The sequence below is a fragment of the Corvus moneduloides genome, chromosome 1 (genome assembly GCF_009650955.1).
Source record: "Corvus moneduloides isolate bCorMon1 chromosome 1, bCorMon1.pri, whole genome shotgun sequence".
In the NCBI taxonomy this organism is placed as follows: Eukaryota; Metazoa; Chordata; class Aves; order Passeriformes; family Corvidae; genus Corvus; species Corvus moneduloides.
Window position 1 is genome coordinate 29,251,831 of NC_045476.1, and position 14,880 is coordinate 29,266,710.

At 43.4% G+C, this 14,880-nt stretch overlaps 1 protein-coding gene across 4 annotated transcripts in view; it reads right to left on the bottom strand.

Moving 5' to 3' along the window:
- GLI3 (GLI family zinc finger 3) overlaps positions 1-5,740 on the bottom strand; it is a 207,295-nt gene extending 201,555 nt beyond the window's left edge. Inside the window, exon 1 of one of the 4 annotated variants that reach the window (XM_032103672.1) lies at positions 5,499-5,740. The gene's annotated coding sequence lies outside the window, so the exon portion shown is untranslated. Of the gene's footprint in view, positions 1-4,037; positions 4,172-4,908; positions 4,988-5,498 lie in introns of those variants that run through there. The other 3 variants (XM_032103702.1, XM_032103692.1, XM_032103683.1) reach the window with 3 other exon arrangements.
- Between the last annotated feature and the right edge of the window lie 9,140 nt (positions 5,741-14,880).

Genomic DNA, 14,880 nt, shown 5'->3' on the forward strand with positions numbered 1-14,880 from the left:
GTAGTAGATTCTGATATTATCAGTTCTGACACCCAGCAACTAATTAGACACAAACACATTCTGTCCCAATTACTTTGTCCCTTGCTGTAATCTAAGTAACCTCGCAGGGGTTTTTAACATCACTATATTACCTCGTTTTTTATTTTGTTCTTAAAGAGAGAGAAACCAACACTTCAGCAGCCAATTTAATACACTTTCAAGGTAAGGCAGGTACAATTTATATGTACAGAGTACACCACAACAAAACCACAGTATGATGCCAGCACAATCTTTAAGAAAGTTTTCCCCTAAATCTCTGCAGAAAGCAGCCTTAAAAGAAAGCAGGGATTATCGTGAGCTGGAAGCTAGGGAGGGGACTTACCTCAAAAGCAGCCAAGCGGAAATCAGAGCAGTAATTCTACCAGTCGGCAGAGTACACTTTTAGAGCTATAATGGTGCGAAGAAGTGCTGGGCAGCATTGCCTGAAGGCAGCACTAATACACTGCTGACTAATGACTGGGCCATGCGGACAATGAATTTGGGGGTTGAAAACTAACAGAAACCGTGCAGTACCTTGACAAATGGGCTTTCAAAATTTCATTCACTGAATAACCTTTAAGCACAAAATTGGCTCAAGTTCTCTTGGGAACAATATGACACATGTTGTTGGACAATAAGTATTTTCCTTTTTAATTAAAACTATTGCACCGAATACATAAACATTATTACAGTGAATAAAATATAAGAGTTAACTATTTAGCACCTAGAAAAGACCAGACTCAGAACGTGCAATGCCATACGTTCAGAAGGGTCAATGAATGCCAGGTTAACCACCTGATTCACTGAAATTCATTCTTGGCAGAATATATTTTCCCTTTTTTGAGACGTAAAGGAGAACGAGAACTTCAAAGGTATGTTTAATGAGCTGCTACAAACACAATTGGTTAAAAGAGGCTAAGAAATTATGTACTAAAAGCTGCATTGTGCTTAGAATTACCACTGAAAAAGTCTCGTTTTAAAGAGCCCAGTCAAAGTCAAGCCTCATAAAACAAATCAAGCCTCGTATAAACTTTGTCACCTTGTGTACTGACAAACACATTAAAACAACAGAATCCCTCTTTAAAGGAGCTCCTTTTTTCCAGTGCAACTCGACTTCTAATTTGAAAATAGCAATTTTGGCTCTTTTTACAGACAAGATGAAATACCTAAAGTGTCCCTGAATTAATAAGTACCACTTGCCATAGACAGCATCGCCCTTAGCAGCTCCTAAAAACTTCAGAAAAGGATCTTAAAACAGGAAGCTTAGTGAGCTCATAAAACTGTTGTTGGAGCCAGGAACACATAGCATATTTAATCTGCAAACTGTGAGAGTCTACAATGATTTCAGCAAGATCTGAGGCATGCCCTCAAGGTTTGCTGGGATCTGGGATTAGGGAGTTGATAAGAACCCTCTACTGCCCATGGACATGTTTTTCTTCTGCAGTTAAACACAAATGCATAGAGACGTTTGACTGCTGCTTGGTGTTACTGCTCAAGTTATATAAAAGCTTTGCAGCTCCTTTTGCTGTCAATATATCAAAGTTTAAAAAAAATCATCAAAGTGTGAAATTTCATTTAAAGTCTGCCAGTCTACAGCTCTATTTCACAGACCTATCAAATAAAAGTAAAGATGAAAAATGCACTGAAAGAACTTGAAAAGTTTGCAGCAGCACCCATGCCCTATTTTTGTTTATTCTGTCTCATTTTATTTGATTTTAAAGTATAACAAATCAATTCCCTTATAAAAATGACAAAGTATAAAAGGAGGATGTCTATAAAACCTGTGGTTAAAAGACAACTTGAAATCATTATTACAGCTGAACCTTTTGTTGAATAAAAAGCTTCCTCTGTAGCCATTTTAGCATTTTAATTGCCTAACTGCAACTTGGCAGAAAATATCTTGAATCTTCCAAAACAACCAGAATTACTACAGAATATGAGTGCCAGAAAAACTAAAGCATTCTTCAAAGTATTCTTTAGCCAGGGATTTACAACAATTGCATAAAGAAGAAAAGCCTGACTTTTAAGGTAATCTACTATAGTCTAAAAGCATTAACATTCCATTACTAAGGTTTTCCTGAGGATTTCATGACTCGTTGATTCACTTTTCCTTCAAGTCTGCTTTTTCTTTGTACATTACTGTCTCCATATAGTTGAACACATGCAACACTGATCATTAAAATGCCTCTTTCCATAACTCCAAATAAACCCTGCTTTAATAGCCCTCAAATTCCTTATTTATCAGGCAAAGATGACTAACTTTTCACTAACACTCTACAACATAAAAATATGCCATTCCTTCCTTTAATATGCAGGATGAAATTCAAACACACTACAGGAGTGCAGGTAATTAAATAGCTTTCCCCAAAACAAGGCAGGAAGTGTAACTGAAACTTTCATGGGTCAGTATCAATGCATACATTTATCTTGTTAAAAATTCAAGTAATCTGCAAGGTGAACAAATTATATTGATATCTCCAAACTTGAGTATTTTGGTTTTTCCAACAACTATTCAGAAAAAAAAATCATTTATAACCATTGATACTTTAATTTCTCAGCTACGAACTGGTTTTGTGTTTGAAAATGAACAATCTTTCACAACTGATGATTACGTATAGAAGTAAAACACTGTCTTGGCCACTGCACACCTTCTCAAGCCAAAAATGTTACTCCACTTAAGCAGGAAAATGCAGGTGATGTCTTTGTTTTGCAGTACTTCTACAGAAAAGCTTTGGAAAACAACATGTCCTGCTGAAAACCATATGCTATTATCAGAATGCAAGAGTGCATTCATTTGGGCACCTTAAGCCATAGTTTTGCTTCCACTGCTGCTTAAAAAAATACACATAAACTGAGAGAGTATTTTTCTTACTCATTCTTTCTACTCATTCAAAATCACATAATCCTGCTTTTAAAGAAATAATCCCCATCATTAAAATAGCCTTCTCTCATAGTTACTATTATTTATGCTCTTAGAATTGGGCTATACACAAAACTGAAAGTATTTACATACTAGCTAGTTATACCCAAACCTTCATTATATAAACAAACTCTCAAGAGGCTGCCTACAGTTTACATAGCTAAACTGATCACCATTACTTTTAATATATATTTCCACAACTGAAATACAGTGGTGTGAACACGGCAGTTTTTACATTTTAAGATTACTTTACTTTTAAAACACTGCATTTGTCTTCCTTCAAAATAATCATGACATATATAATTAAGAAACTGTCAGATCATTATTAATTTTTAATAGAGGACCTAAATGAAATAATTATAGGAATCAATCAGTGAGGCACATTTCCAAATTACAATGCAATTGCACAAATATTCAAACTACTTAAGGCCAGTTCTGGCACATTTCAATCCATAATCTCATTGAACACCACACCAAAAACTATTTTGTAACACAGAGAAACATACTGATTTCTCACTATTCCAGTCAAACGATTTCAAAAAAGATACCTACATCACACAGAGAGAGAGAGGCAGCCATCCCCTCCTAAAAATGTTTGTTGGTTTTATCAGCCACATTATCTCAAGGCCTCTGGAAAATTTCGCTTCCAAGTTTTTCTGTAGCACGCACACAAAAGAAATGAAGTCTGCACGCTGAAGCTTAAAAAATCATGTTTATTGAGCCTTGGAAATGAAGCGGGAAGTAGCAGGGGTGCGACGATGATGAGCATTTTGCAGTGGGTTGCTACTTAATGATCCTTTAGTGAAGTAGCCTCTAAAACATGACACTGTGTATCAAACGGACAGCTATCCGTACCTCTGACTAAAAGGCTCTTTGAGATCCGTACAGTCCATCATTTCAAACTGAAGTGGCAGCTGGAAAATGTGGAACAGCTGGCAAGGAGCTGGGAGAAAATCTTTTACATAAATATATCTACATACAAACTGGCAGAAGGCCACGGACACCGTGCCCGGAGGACCGGATCAAAACTACGCACCAGAGGGTTAAAAACAAAACTGGGGAGTGAGATGGGGAGCGGGGGGCGTGTGTTTCCTTTTACCTTTTCTCTTCACGTGGTGCGCGGGTTGGGGAGCGGGCGCTAGCAGCTGCGAGCCGGCGGGCCCGTCCGAAGGCGCGGGAATTGTGCCAACACCCCACCGACTTCACGGGACAATCGGAACCGCGGCGGACACGCTCTGCTCCCTCCCTCCAAAGTTGGGCGGCGCACGGCCGGGCCGCGGTGCCGGGCCGGGGCGGCGCCGCGGAGCTCCCGGGGGCAGCCTCCCCGCTCCTCCCGCCCGGCCTCGGCTGGGCCCGTCCCGCCGCCCCGCTCCCAGCCTGACCCTGTGCCAGCGGCGGGGCGGAGCGGGCCGAGCGCTGCTCTGCTTAGAGAGGCGCCGGCAGCCCCGCGCCCCCCTCTCGACCGGGACCCGACCGTCCCCTTCCTCGCAGGAAGCAGCCGGCAGAGAACGACGGCCCCCCGGGCGCCCCTCCGCCCCGCCAGATTTGACAGCGGATTCTCCCCCGCTCCTCTCGCCTTTCTCCCTGCGAAGTTTGTGCCGGCCTCCCGCTGCACGGGCGTGAAAACGCCTGGGAGTCGCTCAGGGAGTTGGGGCGAGGAGAAAGAAGGGGGTGGAAAAAAATAAAACAGCAGCTGTCGCCCGCACATCGGCAGCTCCGCCGCGGGACGTGCCCGGCCGAGCCCGGCCCGGAGCGGGGACTGCCCCCGCCTCGCCCCGCACCCCGCGCCCTCGGCCCCCGCGCTCCGTGACAGCCATTTTGGGGGTTAGACACCTCGGTCCCCCTGCCCCGCCTCCAAGTTAGGGAAGCGGGAAAGGGGCCGGGAGCCGGGCCGGAGCGCTGGGAGACGACAAGAAAGTGGCCCGGAGTAGAGCCGGGGCAAAGAACTTCTAGCCCAAGTGGGTACGTACCTGCCGCCGCTGCCGCCGAGCCCCCGCGCTGCCCATGGGCGAGGGCCGGGGCCGCCGGTTCGTCCCCGCGCTGCTCCCCGCCGCCGCGGCTAGCGGGGCCAGCCCCCGTCCAGGCCGGCGGGCATCCCCGGGGCAGGGGGACGGACGGGACACAGCGGGACGGGGGCGGCAGAGGAGGGCCGGCGGGTGTTGTTGGTGGTTGTTTTATCCCTGCCTGCCTCCCGCGGGGAGCAGCCCGCGCCTCTGCCTCCGTGTGGGGTGTGTGTGTGCGGGTCCGACATCAGTTTTCAGTGATCTTGTAATCTGATCCTTTCTGACTCACTCGCACTGACTGACATTTCTGATTGGTTCAACAAAAAGAGCGGGGGGGAGGAGAAAAAGGAGAAAAGAAGAAAAAGAGAGAGGGAGCAAAAGAAAAAAAAAACATATATCCCCAAATCCCCCCGGTACAAACAGTTTTCGTAGGGAAGGGGGGACCCCTCTGTCCCGTCCCGTGCCCCCCGTCCCCTCCAGCCCCGCCGCCGCCCCGCATGTTTTGGCTCGGCGCAGCCACCGAAGAAGGGGAACACACATCGCGCCGAGGTACTCACGTGTCGGAAAAGTTGTCCCTCTCGCTTTTCTCCGTCTCGCGCGCTCCTCTCGCCGCCTCCTTCAAGTTTTACAGATGTTGCAGGGCTTCTCGTCGTCGCCGCCCCCTCCTTCCAGCGCAGCCCTCTGGATCAGAGCAGGGAAAGGCTCTTTAGGGATAACTCCCGATTCAAACACCCTCCGCTAAACTTCCCCTTCCCTCCCCTTCCTCCGAGCGGCGGAGAGGGCTCCGCTCTCCTTCCCCCCCTTCCCTCCGCCTGTTCGGGACGCGGCTGGCTGCTGCCCGGGGAGCGGGGCCGCTTGCCTGGGGGAGCGGCGGAGGGCTGCGCCCCGGGGTGCGGGTCGGGCCGCGGCCTGCCGGGCTGCGACGCGCGCTCTCCATGACACCCCCGCTCCCCCTCTCCCCACCCCTCCCCCCCCCTCCCCCCCCCCCCCCCCCCCCTTCCTCTCCTCCTCCTCCACCCCCGCCATCCCCCCGGCCCGGCCCGGCCCGCCCGGCGGCGGCCCACGGGCGGCGACACCCCGCCCACAGCCAGGAGGCAGCGCGGGGCGACGGCGGGCCCCCCCGGAGCGGCCCCTCCGCCTCGGGTCGCGCTTCCTCCCTCTCCCTCCTCTCGCTCCATCCTTCAGCTCAGCCTGCATCTGCAGCCCCGTTTCCCGCGCACCGATGCCTTGGACACCCCTTTCTCCCTCCGCCAAAAATTCAGGGCTTTTGGGGGGAAGACGTGCCCCCCGGGTGGGTTTTCTCTGTGTGCTGCGGCTTCTGGGCTCGCGTTTGCTCTGGCGCCGCAGCCTGACTTGACTGAAGGACTTCAAGGAAAGTTTCACCTAAGCCATGTGACACTGAAAAATAGCTCTTTGGGGGGAAAAAATACAAGTGCTTGGGCATCGGGAAGGGTGGCGGTGATGCGTCGCCTGCTCCTCCTTTCCCAGCCTACCTGCCAGCCTCCCCAGCACCCTGCCAGCTGCTCTGGCCTTCACCCTACAAAACAAGGCTCTCCGCTGCCTCCCTCTTTGGCCCTCATCTCCGTTCTTCCCCCGGGCTCCTTGCGAGCAGGTTTCCCACAGCAATGCACGCTGCGGTTGAGAAATAGCAGGAACTAGGATGGCACTTGTTCCCGTATCTCCATCCTTCGGGAAATGATACGTCCTGACAAGACACCTTGCCTTTTTCTAGTTCTGCAGATTGCTCCCCTGATATTAAAGTCTGAGAAACCGTAAATGAACATTACCACAACCATTTTCCATCAAGTCACAAGGTGGGACTGCCTCTCACGAAAAGTATATATATATTTAAGTTGTTGCCATCACAATGTCAAATACTTCATATGCACCTTTGTTCATAACCTGGCTCACAACACTGCCAAGTAAAGATTTGTTACTGATACATACAATTTAACAAGGTACCCGGGCTCGGGCTGCCCTAAGCATTTGGGAAGTCCCAAAAAAATTAGTGGCTCTTGAAAAAAAAAGATATGTTTGCTGATGAAAATGAAAGACTGGTTCTTGATGCTGTGCATTTCATAAAGCTTCCCTTAGTCTCACTATGGAACATGTTAATTTTATTACAAAACAAAGCTGCAGGTATTTATGGTTTGAGGTGGCTTGGTCCATGAGATTTTTAGAAACAGAAGGCAATTTTATCTGACTCAAAGGGCTACTTCAACCCTAATTTCCTCAGACTAACTGGTTTGGAGTTGTTTTTCACCTGGAAATCTTTTCTGGGTGCAAAGAAGTAGCTTTGGAGAGATGCCTATGGATGTCCCTGGAACAGACTAATTGCCCTGGCAATCCCAGGGATGCCTATTTGTGTGCAGGTTTTACAGCACCAGGTCAGCACATGCTGGCTTTCAGGGCAGACACAGTAGTCAGATGCTTTCACACTGAGTGAGAGGTGCACAACATCCAAGCTGCCACGCACACACATGCACTGTTAGAGGCGGGCACCAGGACAGGATGAGAGCCTGTGCCCTGGTGTGATGCCTCTGTAGCCAGCAATTTCACAGCACGCCGAGAGACAAATCTGCCCCTGCTTAGAAGGAGCAGCCCCTGGTTGCCCAAGCGATTGTGCTGACAGGCATAGCGCTACGCAGGGAGGAGGCATGTGCAACACCAGGATCTGAACACCAGTATGAAGAGTTGATATTCTTCCAACTTTTTTATCTTATAAGACTTCCTTTTCCAGTCTCATGCTCCCAGGAAAATGTTAGCTGTTTCATGATATATGATAATAGTGATACAGTACTGCGGATGTTTTGTTTTCGGTATATGTACTATATATACCACCATATGTATGTACTTTATGTAACATGTATACCACCCCCCGATACATATATATATGCTGGGGGATTGGTGGTGTACAGAATGATTAGGCAAACCTCAGCTCCCTTTACAGATCTGTTTAAGAGCAATATGATTCCTTCAGCACATTGTACCCTTCTCTCATTTTCTGCCTATTGCATATTCCTTTCTATTTTATGCAATCAATTTTCTTAAACTCTTTTTTTCCTCTTTGTATAATGAAAACCCTTAAAAGTAGCAGGGGAAATTAACCAACATCCAAAATGGTACTTTGTAAAAGAAACAAATTAATGTGGAAAATCCTGTTTATCTAGCCATTTATAATTCAGTATTGCTGATGTTAAGATACTGCTTTTAATAATAGCTTAAAAGACATTCAAACTGGGGCATGATTTTAAGTTGAGACTGGGCCTTCAAATCAGTATTCATCTTAGACATTTTAAAATATAAGTTTTTTCCTCAGAGTTTGGACATCTTGTTACATTAGAAAACAACTTTTTTTTTTTTTTTTTTTTTTTTTAGTTTTTGCTTGTTTGTTTGTTTTTACTACAATTCACACCAACTTGGCTCAACACACATATTTCTAATTTGAGATAAAAAATAAAAATCCCAAACATTTCTCTACACTCAACTCGCAGTCAAGACAGACAAAAAAATTTAAAAACTAAAGAGGTGATAGAATGCCTTAAGGTTCACTTATGAAAAATAGCCTTCTGGTGCATTTCAGAGCAGTGAAAGTCTTGAGAGAAGGAAAACACAGAAACAATATAGAAGTTTCTGCCAGTGCCTGTGTCTGGTCAGGCCAAGCAGAAAATAAAAACCAACGGTGAGTGGGTGACATTTGCCATTTGAAACATATTGTAAATGTTTCAACACCTTGATAATGAAGAGCGCTAAAGAAGCTTAGAGCATCCAAGGCCCTTCAGCTAAACAAAATGAAAACGGGCAGCTCTGTTCAGGGAGGTGCCTCTCTTACCATCTTTCACGTCTTATTCAGAGGAATCATACTTCAAAGATGCAATGGGAAGAGTAAAACTACACATTAATAAAATGTAATGATTTTTCCGTATGTCTAGATTGCCCCTCCAAAAGAAATTGACCTCTGAGATATGTCTGTGATGTTGCCTTGCAAGTAGGAATGGCTCTTGCAGAAGACCTGTTGACCCGTGCCAAAGCTCATTTCTCTGAGACAGTATGCCACAACCACAGAACATTTCTGCTGTAAGTTATATCATGAACGATACTTTTGCATTTCTTCAGCCTACCTTGTGTCCCCACTTCTTCTCAGCCTCTGACTGGAAAATTACAGGCCTCCAGGCTGTGTGCTTGTATTCCCTTTTTGCTGCACCTGTTGTTCCAGGAAAGCAGAATCAGAAGGAGCAGGGACTCTGCTCACGTAAGATGCATGCAAAAGACCTGATATTCAGCGACACCAAGAGCCAGTCTTGTCACCGCTCCCAGTTGCAGCACCTTCCACTTTCTCTCCAATGCCAGTGAATGCTCTACAGGACACATGCAAGGACCTTAACTGTTGCTATTTATCCAGGTGACATCCACTAGAAGACAAAGGTTTTACGACAGACACCTTCCTGCCAGTAGGCTAATGCCTCACTGGAATAAATTCTGTTAAATGGACAGGTCTGCTGTGCTTTCACAGGGGCAAACTCAGGTGAAGCACTGGAATATGGAGCAATGGCACCGATTTCTGGTTATTTATGCAATATCCATCACAAGAGAACTTGACTGGTGCATCTTGCCCCCACCCATGCATCTCCCTTGCTGCATGGCTGCCTCACACAGCAGAGAGGTCTCAAGAGGTACTTAGTGGAAGAAAAAGAGGGGTATGACATGGTACCATGTCAAAATCCTTAAAGTCTGCAGAAGCTGCAGCTGGGGGCACAAGTAAAAGTTCACAGCCTAAGGTGGGATGCAGAACTGGTGTGTGGAGGTGACCACATTTGGGAAGGATATAAAGGTCAGGGCAAAAACCTTAGCTGGAGTTACTATCAGAGAATTAATTTAGGAAAGGCGAATGGGATGGGGTCTGAGTAGGGAAAGAGCTAATTGTTTAGAATCTCTTAGTTTTGAAGGAAATTATATACTGATGTACTGCTGCACACTAGTGTAAATTAGTAACTTTGGATCCTTCCATTATTTGGATTTTTGACTGTTATTATTGCCATCGAAAAAACCCTGGAAATTTATCAGCAAATATCCAGATGTGTCAAAGTAGCAACCTTCATTCAAGAATCTGGGTTTTCTAAGGATGCTCATTGTAGCCCTTCACAGACTTGATATACATAGTTCTGTCTGGCAGTCCATGGCAAGGAACCTCTATGTCTTTCTCCTTCTGCTAACACTGAGGATATTGCTAGATTTCAGTGGAAAAAGGACTGATCCCTAGTGATCAGATTTCTCTTTCTACTCTACCAGATCATCTCTTGTATGCCATCCTATTTCTCTGAAAGTCTAATCTAACTAACCTAGCTATTTATAACGTATTCATCACTAGGTTTTTTTGAATGCTGTATAATGAAATTAAACAGATCAAAATGCAATAATTTTTTTAGCCCTTTCTATCTCATAAATATATAAAATTACATATTTCTTTTTCATATTCTATTGTGATTACTGAAGGAAAATTAAGGCTAAGAGCTGGGGTTTACACGCAGACAAAAAGGACTATTTTATGCAGAAAATTCTGTACTTTTGGGCTGTCTACATAGAAAGTCTGAGCTCTCCATCTCTTAAATACAAAGTTTTGCTCAAAATACTTTTACCCTCCTTGACTTCAGGTATAAGTTTGCATTAAAACACATTACTATGAATATTCAGAAGAATATTTTCTTTTTCCAGGAAATTAAAATGGCGTTGTACTGCCTGAGATATTTTTATATATGACCATAAACACACCAAACAAACAAGCAGAGTGAGTTTCCTTTGTTTGCTCTTAAAAGCACCCTATACATGTTAATTATCAGGCAGGTAGCATATGGGGAAAAGCAGAGTGTCTCTAACAGGCTACATCCAATAAAGACACAAAAATCATAACATTTCACACAGAGTTGGCATAAATAATCTGTTTATCTCCTTTTTGCCATGCTATAATAAGAAATGAAATTGCTAACAGTGGTGATATTTAGGTTGTTATAATTAGTTAGATCATCATTAACATCCCCTTTAAATGATCTGGGATAGTTTCAGCCTCTCTCTAGGGAGTTGTCTCAGCTTCTTTCCCAACTGAGCCATTGAACTACATGTGAAAGGATTTAGCAGTATTTTGCAGTGTATAGTCACAAGCCCTTCTCCAGGAGATGTAATTTATATAGACTGTTCTGGTAGAATTTAAACCAGTTCCTTTAATGAAATCACCTTTATCAGAAAAAAAGACAGTTTTTTCTAGCATATCCAACCCTATGTTAACATTGCCTAGTGTCAGTCAGGATGGGGGGATGGAGAGAATATCACATATATAAAGGATCCATCAAAATGTCTTTTTTTTTTGCCAGCTGTTGATGCAGTGAATTGAACAGACACATTCTGAGGTGAATTCAGACACTCCCCTAGGAAATGACTAGGTTTTCCCCTAAGCCTTAAAGCTACTAGCCAACATTTTAAAGCATTCTCAAATACCATGGAAAGTTTGTAGTCTTCAGACTTTTTGTCAGCCTCTTAAATAATTATTTCAATAGGTGGTGAATGCCCATTGTTCTAATCCAAATTCACATACAATGGCTTTGTTTGCCTTTTTTTTAATGACAATAGAAAAAATAGATTAACGGCTTCTAAGTAATTTCATCCTGGCCTTGCATACCTATAGAGCCACTGCTTAGTGGGCATTTGCCAATGTCTTTTTTGTAATATGTTAATGCTCTACAACTACACTACTAGCAGATCATCCCCAGTTAAAGTTGTCCCAGGTAAGGTGTGACAATAGCATTTGTAAATCAAGTAGCATCCTATGGGAATTAAGGGACCCCTGAGAACTGCTGGTTTATCCGCTTGGCCACCTGGGTGCAGATTCCAATCTAGTCAGGAATCCAGCCAATCTACTGGCCTTAATCTGTCCTTGGTGGACATTTGTCCTTACAGAAAGATTCAGTGCATCATATTTGATGATATCTACTCAGGAGACATCTAAGATTAGTGAATCTAAAGCATGAATTTCTCATCCATCAAGACCTCATGTGATGTATCTATCTACATCTACCTCTCTCAATCTCTGTTTTACATCTATCCGTCTATAGCAGTTGCTGACTTAGTCTCATTCTGACAGGGACATTGAACTGTGTATGCACTGAATGGATTAAATAAAATACATATACTGCATCAGACAATACTTTGAAGGGACTGTCGGTCACTGTGCTCCCACCCTTACTCCTGTCATTGTGTTCCATATGAGGCTCCAGTTCAGACACTAAAACTCTTTTTACAACCTCTAGTACTGGATACAAAATGCCACACCACTTCAATATAAAGCTATTCTGTAGATAGAAAGTTGAGACATCAAGAAGTACTAAGGAGCTTGTACAGTCGGGATTTATATCAGATGAGATGTTTCTACTCCTCTGCAGTCAACATAAAAACAGCATAAGCTCTATCAGCTTCATTTGGCAGACTGGTGATCAAGTACTCACAGCAGATCAAGTTATTGCTGGTGTGTGACCCAGCAGCATGCACAGCTGTCATTAATGGTAGAGGACAAGAGTCCCATGTACTTATACACATACAAAAATGCTGTCAGAGCCTTTCATTTTCCCTACAGTTACTTTTCCTTGTGTGCCATTTATGTCAGACTATTTGAGTTCTCTCTTTCCCTCTTCTGTAATGAAGAATATTCACAAGAGCCTAGGAAGAACTGATTGGCAGGAGATTTGCACTGTTTCACAAGGGAGTAACACAAATTACACCTCTGTCTTCCCCAAACTGGAACTCTGGGTAACACCTCAGTTGGAGACCAGAAGGAGTCTGCAGCTTAAGGTCATGCAGTCTTGTTCAAAGGGAAGCAAGGACCTGCTACTTCAGAAGTAAAAAAAATGCATACATTGATACGCCATGTTCCTTTTACCAGGGTTTAATGGCACTTGCCTAAACACCTTTAGCAAGACAAGCCAACCAAACATGGAATTCTGGGATAACAATATGCCCCCTTTCTTGAAACTATAATCATATTTAGTTCCTTGGTACTATCTTTTAAATTTTCTCAATTTCACAAAACTGAGAAAGATAAAATACAGTAAAGTTGAGCTCTTTCTATCCCGATTTGAGGTCTTGGACTGAAAGACTGAGTAGATAGATCTCAAAAATACACCTCACTAGTTATACAAATGGGAAGTTTGGAGAGGAGCCCCATGGATCAAAATCAGCCATCCTTGGCACTGGTCTGGTTGTAAGGCTCACCACTAGTGGTCTGGAATGGAATACAATGCCAGGGGGGAGATAACAGTAACTCACTTTCTGTCTCTTTCAGGGTTCTTCAGCAAGCCAGGGAATCCAGGGTGCTGCAAGATTTAAGTGAAAGCAGGATGTCACATTTTCATCAATCATGTCAAATATGAATCTTGCCTCCCAATTCGGTATCGAGGTTCCCAGGTTTCATTGAAGTGGATGCAATTTTTGCCATAGGTTTTGGTGGGCATGAGGGATATAATTTCAACAGTAAATTCTCAATTTGCTGGAGTTACCCACACACTGAAAGTAAATAGTAATCCTTTGTATGTTTGCAGGATCTCATCCTAAGGAAAACTATTTGGAAAATAAGGGATAGAAGAGCATTTTCCTTAGGAATTTATGATACTTTGTCAACATGCCTCAAATTTGTCAACAGTTGGCAGGAATATCTAAAGTATATGTGACAGACTGGAAGAGCTACATGTTATTTTGTTTGAACCTAAAAGGTTTCTGTCCTGTAGTGCTCAAGCAAACAAAAGTCTGTGAATTTTACTTGAGTAAACATTTGCAGGCTGGTGCTAACTTGTTATTGGTGCTGAACACAGACCAGCAACTGGCAAACTAAGAAAACAGCAGGACAAGGAAAACAATGTGGGAGGTGCTATAATATATAGTCCTGAGTTTTGAACCAGTAAGACAAAGCCAAACAAAAGTTTAGAAAAAAATCACCATAGTTTTCAGGGCAGGAAATATCTCTTCACAATCTGTAAATTTACCCAGCAGCAGTAAGATCAGTGCTCCATCAAAGGCAGTAGAATATTTTACAATGGAGACCAACCATGGTTTTCTGATTATCGTCATCAGTTCAAGTAACCACCACAATAGCTGTGTAGAAAAGGCAAGCTTGCAGAGTATTTCAAAGTCAAAAAAGTAAGCTATTAAAAATGAGACAAAAATTTTACATGCATTTAGGGTGAAGCACAATGCAAAGAAGAAATACCAAATACCATAATGTGCATTCTATCCTATTGTTCATTGTAAGTTTTTCAACTTTTCCCCTTTCCAAAAGCATAGCTATGGTAGATGGATGAGTTCTTACCCTTTACTTGATCTATTATTTTACCTCTCAATTTTATTCTGTCCTTGCATTTATTTGTTTACTTTATTGAACTATTAAACTAGACTTAGAAATCAGATTCTTCCTACCTTTTAAAATATTAGTTACTAGGAACACAAACAGGACCAAACCACTTCCATTTTTATGTAGCCTTCTGAATTTATTTGGTGAATGATGCACATGATACCACACAGTACATAATAAAAAATAGACATCAAAGTGTTCGAAACCAATAAATTTGACTGATACATCATGAGATGTACTTAAAAAAGATTAAAATTCAACTGAAATACTACTGAACTTTCTCAGATCCTTCTGGTTACTCAGATAGTGAAAAGAACGCTATAGAAATTGAAACTGCACTACACTTAAAATTTTGCTTTGCAACTGTGAAGGCAAGGAATACACAGTATAAAGCACTATGATAGATGATGCTCACAGGATTCTGGGATCTGGAGTTTAAACAAAGACGAATAAGTACTACAAAACCCCTCATGGTGTAATGGGATGCCTGAGTTAAGAATTGGAAATCGGAGGACACTGCACAAGGAAAAATTTGACAAGCCTGAAAGACA